This window comes from Trichosurus vulpecula, chromosome 3 (genome assembly GCF_011100635.1).
Source record: "Trichosurus vulpecula isolate mTriVul1 chromosome 3, mTriVul1.pri, whole genome shotgun sequence".
Taxonomy (NCBI): domain Eukaryota; kingdom Metazoa; phylum Chordata; class Mammalia; order Diprotodontia; family Phalangeridae; genus Trichosurus; species Trichosurus vulpecula.
In genome coordinates, this window is record NC_050575.1 from 303,213,426 (window position 1) to 303,225,958 (window position 12,533).

The following is a 12,533-nucleotide window of genomic DNA, read 5'->3' on the forward strand; positions in this document are numbered from 1 at the left end:
CTAATCTAAAACTTCCTTTCCCCCTACTTCTACCTATTGTTCCTTGTTAGTCATAGCTTATAGATAGAAGGCTGCAGGAGACACTGGAAGTCCTCTAGTCCAGGCACCCCATTTTAGTGATGTGAAAACTGAGGCCCAAAGTGGTTTAAATAACTTGCCCAAGGTCACAATATAGTAAATGCCAGAGCGGGGACTTGAACTTGGACCTTATGCCTCCAAGTTTGGTGTTCTGTTCCCAGTACCACACTGTTTCCCCTCCAAAAAACTACTTCCATATGACTGCCTGCCAAATATTTGGTGACTGCTCTCATACTCTTCTGGAATCTTGTTCTTCAGGCTAAACCTTTCCCAGTCTTTTTAATAGATCCTTAAACAGCATGGATTGGAGGCTTGTTACCATCCTGGTCACCCTCTTCTAGACATTTTCCAGATTACCAATGCCCTTCCTAAGATGTGTTGTTCAGAATCGAACATCTTATTCCTTCTACAGTCCGACAGGTATTGAGTATAACAGGACTATCTACTCCTTATTCCTGGAACCTGTGGCTCTCTTAAATCAGCCTAAAATCACATTAGCTTTCTTGGTTGTCATATCACACTGTTCACTAACATTGACCTTACAATTCATCTTGGCTTCCTACAGTCTGTTATGCTTTTCTTCTTCTTCTCTCTATCCTTCTCAGTTCAAAGGTTGTTTTCCTTGGAAGAGTAAAAAAAAAAGAAAAACAAACCCAAACAAACCAGAATGAGTTGAACAGTCCATTATTCTCCTCCCATCTACCTTGAGCAATTGTTCTGCACCTCCACCAATCCTTCTCATGTTTGCGCAGAGATAAAAAAAATTGGAGATGATGAACACACATCTCACAGAAGGAAAAGATGTGGATGGGTGATGGTCATCAGTGATGAGAGGGGTACCCACACTACTGAGCTTGCGAATCCATGTAAGGCTTAAAGGCTAAGGTAGAGCAGAGCAGGAATTCAGGGCCGGACTGGTGTGGAGGAGAAGCCAGCTCAGGTTTGAGCCATGCTCTGCAGCAGGACTTCCCTGAAAGAGACGCCTGGCTAAATGACAGCTCCTGCAGCCGTCCTAGAGTAAGGATGAAAATAAAAGTGATAGTATTTCTGCAGCAGCTCAGTCTGTGTAACTCGTCTGTGACCTCCTCTGCAGTGCTGTTTGGAGGTACAGAACTATGTCTCCCTGGGTCTTGGATGGGATATCTGAATTTAAATCTGTCCTCAATCTGTCGGGTTCAGGAGTGGTAGTCTTGTGAAGATGAATTATGTAAACAAGTTACAGTAATGGAATTCTTATTTATAAACCATATTTTAGAAGGCTTGCTCCTACCATTAAAAAGAAAAGGCTATGCTAAATTTCAGCTTGTTAAGAAAATTTATCGTACTGAGGAGGGGGGTGGGGAAACCATTTGGAGTAGAGACTTAATAAATGCAAGCTAATGATCGTCCACAACTGCTTCCTCATTTAGGGAGTGCAGTGGGTGGGAGGGAGAGGAGATGTGCCTTCCCTTTTCTACTACTTTTCAATATGAGGACATAGGTCTTTCTTTTGATGGGGTAAACATTGAGAAATAAAGAGTCTATTATACTCCCTTGTATTTTCTCCTGGCCTCTCCTCTTTTTTTGTCTTGCTTCATTTCTGGCTCCACTCCTATGATTGACATCTTATTTTTTTTTACTTTTGTTATGAGGCAACAAAGCAGTTGGAAACTTGATCCCTTAATGCTTCTCTCCCCCTGCCCCACCTCATCTGCATCCTGGCCTCTGAGAGCATCGTGGACATCCCGGCCCACTGTGATCTGCAAAGGTGCTGGAGTTTATTCATTAGTGTCATACAAAAGCAAACAGCGTTTTCCCTGACAGGAGCCCTCCATCACTTTGCACCAGTTACTCATCAAACTAGTGAATAAACTTCCCCTGCTGCTCATTACTACCCAGAGACATTGTGGCCTTTTCAAATAGCCCAGAAGATGGGCCTTTCAGAATCCAGACAGTATGGATTCCATCCTTCCTAAGACACTCCTTGGCCTCTCTTGTCTCAGCAACAAATGGCTTCAGCCTTCTGCTGTCCAGTTCAACATTTATTAAGTCCCTGCTCTGTGCTAGGCTCAGGGCTAGAGGCTAAGGGTATGGAAGACAAAAAATGGAACATCCCCTGCCCTCAAAGGGCTTTCATCCTGCTGGGTTGCTTTCAAAATATGAGACTGAAATTCAGAACATCTTAATTTTATGAAAGAAAAAAAAAGAGTATCTCTGCTTGGATGTCTGAAACTCCCACACATTTTTCTTGGCTGAGTATAGGCTTTCAGTCCAAGTCAATTAAAAAATAATAAAATTTATATGGAAGGCATGGTACTAAGATAAAACAAAACCATTCCTGTCTTCAGCCAACTTATATTCTCTCATGGAGGATAGTGGAGGAAATGCACCATATACATAGAGCAGTAAATGTGGAGTATCTATAGTTTGCAGGTGTGGGTCCAGCATTCAAAGCATAACCTAGGTGCTGGGAAGCCCAGATGCTGGTAAATATAGGTTCTGTAATATGTGTGAGAGTGAGAAGGGCTACAGAAGGGATCTGAACTGCCTTGTAAGATTACTATAGATACAATCAGGCAGGCAAGCTCTGAAGCCTATAACGTGTTAAGGGCATGCTTAATAGAGCTCTGTGGTGTTTCTGAGCTAGAGCAGGGGGCATGACCAATCTGGGAAAGGGACTATGAAAAGGGACTGTGGTCATTATGGTCGTTAGCCAGGATGGTGAGTGCCCACTTTCTTGGTGTCCCTTGGGTCCTGTGACTGAATGAAAAATGCTACACACACACACACACACACACACACACACACACACACACACACAGAGTCTTCCAAAGGAGCAGAGGCAAATTGTGTACAGCAAGTCAGTCAATCACCTTTGGAAGCCTTTGTCCACCTCAGGAGCAACATCTGAGCAATGTTGAAGGAAGAAGGAAGAGTTAGCCACCAAGGTATGGATTGAAGAGGAAGCTATAACTGAGGATGAATAACAGGGTTTCTAGGGATTGGAGTGAGGGGCTGTGTGCCCCACAATGGCAGATGCTTCTGAGTCAGAAATCACAGAGCCTTGTTTTACAAGTGAGGAAAGTGGTGCCATTAAAAGGCAATTATTCAAGTGGTGTGAGTCAGCCCTGCAGCTCCTGGTACTGCTGAGCTGTGCATGAAGAGGGAGTGATGTGAGAATGTTAGATTATTATTATTGGTTTTTTAGCATAAACCTTAAGTTGGAAAGGAAAGCTTGAACCTACTCTGAGCTGTCAGATCATCAGCGACCTGCTGGGGCAGGTCACAAAGAGGGAAACGCAGGAAGGAGCTATCCTCTGCTGTCATTTGAGCACCTTCAGAAAGGTGTCACACCAGATGAGAAGGTTTCCCCTCTCTTGAGATGCATGGGGGGAAATAGAGGGCTGTGAGTGGGTTCTGTTGCACCTTCCTCCCATGTGCCACAAGGAGGAGCACTGGGCCCCAGATCTAGAGCTAGGAGGGACATTTGAGGTCATCTTGCCCAACCCTTTCATTTTTTTGTTTTTTTTTTTGAGGTGGAAAGGCAGGGCAATTGGGGTTGTGACTTGCCCAAGGTCACACAACTAGTAAAGTGTGTCAAGTGTCTGAGGCCGCATTTGAACTCAGGTCCTCCTGACTCCAGGGCTGGTGCTCTACTCACTGTGCCACCTAACTGCCCCCAACCCCTTCACTTTACAGGCCAGAAATCTGAAGTCCTTAGAGATAAAGTGACTTGCCCAAGGTCATACTAGTAGTGAGAGGCAAAGCCAGAATTTGAACCAGACTCTCTGACTCTAAATCCAGTGCTCTTTCCCCCGTACTTCTCAATTGTATAAAATCATAAACCATCTATGCCTCCTTTAATTTTTTTTTAATTTTATTTTTATTATAGATGTAGCAAACACCAAAATAAAGCAGATATTTCCACATCCATAGTAGAAGAGAAAAAGGCAGCTAAGTGGTGAAGCAGACAGCACTCTTGGGCCTAGATTCAGGAAGACCTGAGTTCAAATACAGCCTCAGATATGTATTATCTGTATGATCCTGAGCAAGACACTTAACTTCTTCCTGCCTCGAGTACCCCATCTGTAAAATGGAGATAATAGAACCTACCTTCCAGTGTTGCTGTAAGCATCAAATGAGATAATACTTGTAAAGTGCTTTGCAAACTTTTAAGTGCTTGAAAAATGCTAATAATAACAGCTGGCATTTTTGGGGCTGCCATCAGTCGCTTTGCTTTCAGGAGAAGCGTGGCGTTAGCAAAGGAGGGTTTGCAATTTCCTGCTGCAAATGCAGTCCATTCTTCTCCTCCATTTCGTCTCTTGTCACAACTTGCTGCCCAGCTGTACATCACTGGGGAGGTTTCTGTCTGTCTGTCTGTCTCCCTCGCTTCACTTCTTGTGTGACTTTATAGAATAATTTTGATTGTCTTTATTGCTGTAGCGCATTCTACTCCTCTCTTTCCTCCCTATACGCTATCCAGAAAAAATAGTAATATGCCCACCATGATAGCAACTTCTACCTTACCCTTCTCTGTGGGAAGAAAGGATTGAGGAAGGCAAACCCTAATTCATTTCTCACCCAGCAACACTTCTCTGGATTTCTCCACTCTGCCCATCCTGCCCTCCATGGTCATCCTGGAACATCACATCAGCCTAACTTACACTTCATCAGTGCCCTTTGCCCTTCTGATTGGAGGTTGGAATGATGAATTTCTCCCCAAATCTCCATTTATAGAGAGAGCCCAGGTCAACTTTCTTGTCATTTCCCACCCAGGTGTACTCCTTTGAACTTTTCTTTTGAACCCCTATGCCAGATACCACCCTCCACTACCTCCTTTCAGCTGCCTTTTGGGTGCTATCTCCCCCCCCCCCACCTTAGATTGTAAACTCCTGAAGGGCAGGGATTGCCTTTGTTTTTATATTTATATCTCCAGTACTTAGTGTAGTGCTTGGCACATAGTAGGTGCTTAATAAATTTTTATTGACTGACTTATTCCTCCTTCCATGTACTGAATGGTAAAATTCCAGATGGTGACAAGTGAGGTTTCTATCTTGAACAAATAGTTATTTTTTCGGTCCTACCAGTAGAGAGCTTCAAGGTGAAGAAGAAGTCAAAGACCACAGTGAAAGAAGATTGATCTGGATTCCTTGTGCCTTTTGAAAAGCAGCTTGAATCCACAAAAAATAATCGTAACTCATAAGATGAAGTGAGCAAAACCAGGAGAATAAATTCTGTAATAACAACAACATTATAAAGAAAACAGCTTTCGGGGCAGCTAGGTGGTGCAGTGAGTAAAGCACCAACCCTGGAATCAGGAGGACCTGAGTTCAAATCTAGCCTTAGACACTTGACATACTTACTAGCTGTGTGACCTTGGGCAAGTCTCTTAACCTCAATTGCCCTTCCTTCCCCCCTCCAAAAAAATGAACAGCTTCAAAAGACTTGAGAACTCTAATCAATTCAAATGACCAACCATGATTCCAGAGGATCAGTGTCAAAGCTTGTTATCTACCTCCTTCCAGAGAGATCATGGACTCAAGATGCAGAGTGAGACACACATATGTAGACATGGAAATTGTTTTGCTTAACTATGTGTAGTTATTTTGTTGATTTTCTTTTTCTTTGTTTTTGTTTGTGAGGGGCAGGTGGGAGGAAGAGAAAATGAATGAATGTGAGAGAGAGAGATAGATAGAGAGATAGAGAGATAGAGAGATAGAGAGAAAGAGAGAGAGAGACAGAGAGAGAGACAGAGAGAGAGACAGAGAGAGAGAGACAGAGAGAGAGAGACAGAGAGAGAGAGACACAGAGAGAGAGAGACAGAGAGAGAGAGAGACAGAGAGAGAGAGAAGAAAAGAAAAAGAAAGAGCAGGTAGCCACAAAAATGTGCTTAGATTTTTCCATCTCTCGGTCATTGTGCTTAGGACATAATCACTGGTATTGCAGCTGATAAAGGTTTTGTGAAATATGATGCCATCTCAAGTCCCCAGTTGCATAGCTCCTATCAAGGAGACCCAAATAACCAATAGGATATCAGTGGCAAAGTCACTTTTGCACATGCTGCTGTCAGCAGTAAGGAGGACACCTGAGGTACCACCACAAATCATGGCTTTTGGTACTTCCATAACAGCCTCAAGTGGGATATTGCCCCTCATCTCCAAACATGTCTCCATCTGTTTCTCTGCCTGAAAGTATGTACAGGGATTAGTGTTATACAAACAGAGTTGCTTGAGAGGGCATTTTAACACTGGAAGAAATTACACGAGAAAAATCTCCCCCTTTATGACAACAACACACAAGGAGTTCATAAATTCATCTAGGACTGACTGTTCTGAGACAAAAGGGAGACTTTTTTCATCTTCTAGCTGTAGCTTCTAACTCAGGCAGTTTTTGTGACTAAGGGAAGCATTTCCCCAATATTCATTTCCTTCTGATAATTCCTTTAGGAAAATCTGGTCTTTGATGGATATGATGGATATGACCTTCCATTTTACAATCTCTTCGTTGAAATCTCAAATTGCCTTCAAATCTTTACTCTTTTCCTGACCTAGACTTCACAAGGTCAGTTAGACTTTTTTTTTCTGAGGTAAGCGTTAAGACCACAGTTTGGGTTGGTTTGGATTGGGTATCTCTACCTGTCTATATCTTACCAATATTTCGAGTCTCATCCTCCAGTTGGCCTCCCCTGTGAAGCTTTCTCTGGTTACTTGCGACCAGTGTGATCTTGTTCTCTTATTAAATCTGGTCACCCTTTGTTTATGCCACTGTTTTGTAGCATAATTGTGTTATGTCAACCAGACCATAAGGATGAAATCTCCTGATACTGTGGAAAGGTAACAGACAAAACTTTGACTCAGGCCAAAACGTAAGTCAGTTTGGCATCCTAGGCTGCTCTTTCTAGGGTGACTGAACTTGACTCAGGTCTCTCACTCAGGCATTTTCCATAACCCACAGACAAGATAAATAGTCTCTCAAGAAGGCATGTACATGATGTTAGCTCCCTGTGGTACCAACCTTCTGGCTAAAGCAGAACTCAGATGTAGTGTATTGGAAATTGGAGTCAGAGCACCTGTATTTGAAAAAGTCCAGTAGCAAAAACACTGCCATTGGAGTTGGGGAACCTGGATTCATTTCTTGCTTCTGACATGGGCCATCTGTGCAGTCTTGGGAAAGTCAGTTAAATCTCCCTGGGTCTCAGTTTCTTCATCTGTAAAATGAGGGAGTTGGCATCTGAGGTCATTTTGGGATCTAGATTTATGAATTCTATTAATGGTATAACTTTGAGCAAGACTTTTCTCTTTTTCGAACCTTAGCTTCATCACCTGTAAAATAAAGTAGTTGGACTACATCATGGCATTTGAAACTTGTTTTGGTTTTGGATCCCCCTTTGACAGAAACCCATGGACCTCTTCTTAGAATAATATTTGCTACTTACATCCATCATTGAAAGAAACAATACGTTTCAGGTAGACGTTGGTGAAAATAAAGATGTGATTTTTCCCCTCTATCTAAGTTCACGGACTTCCAGAAATTTACCCATGAGCTCCTTGGGCATCTATTGGACCCCAAGTTAAGAACCCTTGAGCTAGGTGATGCCAGAATTCCCTTCCTTCAAGTTCCAACTCTAAAATTCATTGGAATACCGGGAAAGATCACCTGGTAAACAGATCCCAACACATTTGGGGCATAAACAGAGTTCCAAATCTTTTTTCTGTAAATGCTAGAACACGTCCTTCCCTTGTTATGCCTCAATATTGACACTCACCAGCCCTGACTGACCCTTAGTACTCACCTCAGATAAAGCAATCAGCAGTAGCTGCCCTTAGACTAGCAATGAGCATCTTCTGTGCCTGCTCAGCTTCCTTACAGATCCAGCCTTCCCTGCTGCAGAGGGGGCAGAGGGCTGTGATTCCCTGAGCCCTGCTGGGATGTTTCTTATCCCTCAATTATTAGCAGAGGAAGCTATACCTTCCAGGGCTTCTGGTAGAGTGCCTAGTACCAGGCACCAGATCAGCAGAGATACCTAACGCACAACTGCTGCCTCCTCAAAGCCAACTTATTAACCATTTCTCTCACATAGTGGGCAGACAATAAATATCTGTTAAATGAATGAAGCCACAAACTATCTTCCATTGTGGTTACTTTGCTAATTAACCCAGTTGTGTTAATGATCCCAGAGCTGGCACTCCTATAGGTGCATATTGTGTAAAACCTTGAGAACAAAAGTGAAACCTGGGAGTCTGAGCAGACCACAAGCTTAAAATGAATCATCAGAGTGACAGGGCAGCCAAAAAAAAAAAGAAAAAAAAGGTTAATGCATTTTTGGCTACATCAATAGAATAATAATGCAAAAAGTGAAGGAAATTATGGTCCCTCTGTGGCCTGACCAGGGCAGACATACATCTGGAGAATTGTGGTCAATTGTGGGTGCTACTTTTAGAAAGGACAATGACAGACTGGAGTTTGTCCAAAGAAGGATGACCCAGGATGGTGAGGGCCTGGAAACCATGCCATATTAGAATCTAGAGAAGAAACTGAATATGCTTAGCCTAGAAAAGAAGACATGTAGCAGGGCAGGGTTAAATAGATATATTAAAATATGTGAAAGCACATCATGTATTAGTACTTAGGATCATAGATCAGCAGCTAGCATAGTGGTTAGTTAGACACTGCTCAGTTGAGGTCTTAGGTCCCAGCAACGTGAATCAATCTCTGTCCTTCACCAGCCATCATGATTTGCCTGAGTTCATTATTCTGAAATAGCCTGACTTCTAAATAGGGGAAGTTGTTGTGTTCAGTCACGTCTGACTCTTTGTGATCCCATTTGGGTATTTCTTGGCAAAGATACTGGAGTGATTTGCCATTTCCTTTTTCAGTGAATTAAGGCAAACCAGGTTAAGTGACTTGCCCAGGGTCACATAGCTAGTAAATGTCCAAGGCCAGACACAAAGATGAGTCTTTCTGGCTCCAGGCCCGGCACTTTATCTGCTGCCCACAGCTACTTTGGGGACAGTTGCTACTTACAAAGTTGCTAATTATATAAATAGTTATGGGTTTAAAAATCTAAAAATCATATCTTATCAAAAGCTGACTCCAAGAGACCTCACAGCCAGAATCTGTCTCTTCTATCCAGTGTAGCCCCTCACCACTTTTGGCTCAGCAGTCAGTTGAGTGATGCATCACACATAGCCAATAGCAGAAAGGGTACCTTCATATGCTCCAAGCAGGGAGGGGTTGGGACTTGTAACACTGATTCTTGATCTGAGAGAAACATAAGAGAATATCTAGTCCAACTCCCTCTTTTTATCGATGAGGATACTGAGGCCCAGAGAGAGTATATCACTTAAACAGTGTCACACAGATAGTAATTGATAAAATCAGGATTCGAACCCACATCCTCTGACTGTAGTGTGAAAGATCTTTTTACTGTATTGTGCCATTTGTTCTGTTGGAAGGCAAGATGCAACAAATGGATGGACGTGGCAGCGAGGCAGATTTAAGCTTGTCCAAAGTTGTAATGGGAGGCCTCAGGAATAAGTACTAGATAAGCTTCTCATCACAGAAGGCTATCTTCAGAGGGAGGCTGGATGGCCATATGCCATCGAGGAGATTGCTGGGCAGGCTGAGATGACCTTTGAGAGGTCTTACAGCTCCCAGGCTCCATGTACTCATGCACTGCTGACATCTCCATCAGACCAAATGCAAACACCGGCCGTGCCACCCTTTGACAACACTGGTCTGGGACAGGAAAGGGTCTGCCTTTGCTTTAGAAGAGACATCTGTGTTCCTTGTCAGACTCCATTACTGCCTCAGAGGGGGATAGATAATCATTTACTGTCCCATCTCAGATTAATTGAGTATCTGATAGGATATCACAGAGTAGAAAAGGACCTTGCATGGGTCCTAGCTATGATGGTGGCTTGGATTTTGACTGATAAATGCAATGAATTCTTTACCTTTTTCTCTTCCTTTTTCTTTCCACTAACCGTCAGTTGGGCTTAAAGATGAAGTGATAAATGTAATGAATTCTCTTCCTCCTTTCTTTTCCCTCACTAGTCATAAGCTGGAGGTGAAGAACCTTATCCAAAGGCCAGGAGGGAAGATCTGAATTTTAATTCCCTCCTTTTTAAACCCCTTTTTTTTACTTTCCCAGTTTTGTGAACTTCTTGGCCTTTATAGCTCTGTTTGACTATAAAGGCTGTGTGTATGGTAGTAGAGAAATAGGTGGCAGCCTTTCTCTGGAGGTTTTGCCAGTCTTTGCAGTTTAAATTGGACTCCCCGCCCCTGCCCCCACCAGGTTCTCTGCATGACCAGCCCTGAAAAATGTATCTTGTATTTGGCTACCTTTCCTTGAAAAGGCCTCATGTGTAAACCAGGCTGACACTTGTCCAGTAATTACCTCCCACTGGATTTAACTTATTCACATGCATCCTTCCTTTCTTGATGAATCCAGGGGGGTCTTCATTACCTTTTAGTGCATGTATACTTGCCTAGATCAATAAGCCTAGAGGAAGCAGATAGTGGAAAAAACCAGGATTTTCTGCTTTTCTCTGTTTTTTTTTTTTAGTATACACATTTTATATTCTGCCTTTAAAGCTATTTCTGCCTCACAGCTGCTTTTCCAAGAAGGCAAAGACTCCTTCCTACAGGCCCTGCTTGTCCCGACATCTACCTTGGTTATCCTTTCACAGGATTTGATTTCTGCAGTCAGTTGTATAATGAGGAAGGACTGCGCAGTAAGTTTGGAGATTCCTATTAACCAGGTCATCCATGAATCTATTTTTGTAGATTTCTTATTAGAAATAGCAGGGGACACAATGATATTTAAATACAGCCATTTATGAGAGCTTGGCAAAAGAAAAGAAAAAAAATATTGGTGAGCTTTCTTCACACTTGAAATTTGAAAATGTTGTACTATATTTTGCCAATTTCCAAGCACCTTGACTCGATTTACATTCCAAGGTCTCAATAAAGGACAGGAAAGATGAAAACTGTTTTTAAAAGCCCAATTTCTATATGTAGTACTGGTCAAACTCCATTTGGAGTGCTGTGTTTAATTCTATGCACCACATTTTAGGAGGAACTTTGATAAGCTGGGGTGTGTCCATAAGAGGACATTCACCTTGGGGAGGAATCTTAAGAACCATGTCATGGAAGGAATAGTTAAAGAAAATGTTTTCTCCCTTCAGTTATTGGAAAATTATCGTATGGTAGGAACACTAGACTGTTTGGGGAAGGTGCTGTTCTAGGAAGTAAAAGCAAAGTTAAAGTATGGTAGATTTTGGCTGAATACAAATAAGAAAACTTTCTGTGAGCTAGATCTGCCTAAGGGCAGCTGGTTGGCAAGGTAGATATGGCACAGAACCTGAAGTCAGGAATGCCTGAATTAAAACCTGGCCTCAGATACTTACTAGCTGTGTGATCCTGAGCAATCACTAAACCCTGTTTGCCTCAGTTTCCTTATCTGAAAAATGGGCTGGAGAAGGAAATGGCAAACCACTTTAGTATCTTTGCCAAGAAAACCCCCAAGTGGGGTCACAAAGAGTCAGACATGACTGGACAACAAAAACGATCTGTCCAACCACAGAATAAATTACCATTAAAGGTATTCAAACAAATGTGGATGGATGAATATGAGATGTTCATGTGATTTGTTAAGATGTTGTAGAAGAGCTTTGGAGACTGAGACTAAAGATTTTTAATAATTACATTATTAGCAACAACAACAACTCACAGTGATATAGTGCTTCCACATTTACAGAGATGGTTTTTTTTTTTGTTTTTATTTTTGTTTTTGGCAAGGCAATCAGGGTTAAGTCACTTGCCCAGGGTCACACAGCTAGTATCAAATGTGTGATACCAGATTTGAACTCAGGTCCTCCGGACTCCAAGGCTGGTGCTGTATCCATTGCAAACTCCCCAGAATTCTTTCTTTGCAAATGGCCCAGTGAGGTAGGTATTGTAAGTGTGCTTTCCATTTTCTTGGCATGTAAACAAATGCTTAGAGAATAAGTAATTTACTTTTTTGGGGCATTTTAAATTTAGGTTTGTTTTACTTAGGTTTAATGTTAATTCCATGCTGTGTTTCAGTAAGAACAATACAGATTCTGTATCTGTGGCTCCAGTCAGATATCCAACGGTACAAAATAGCTTCAGTTATAGATGACCTTCCTTCAAGGCATGTTATTAATCTACTAATGGCCACATATCTAGGGTGCATCCAAGATGGGATTCAGACCCAGGTCCCATGAATTCAAATCCTATGCTCTTTTTATCATGTCAGTCTGTATTTAAGATAAACATAATGGATTCTAGCCCTGTATGATAATTTGGGAGTAGACATAACTATGCATATATTCACTGACTTCTTGAAACTTTTTTAGGAGGTAGACATGGTGAATTTGGATCATTTAGCCCATGAGCAAGAAAATATCCTGAAATAGGCCACTGTGACCCAAATGAGGAGAGAAAGGTGA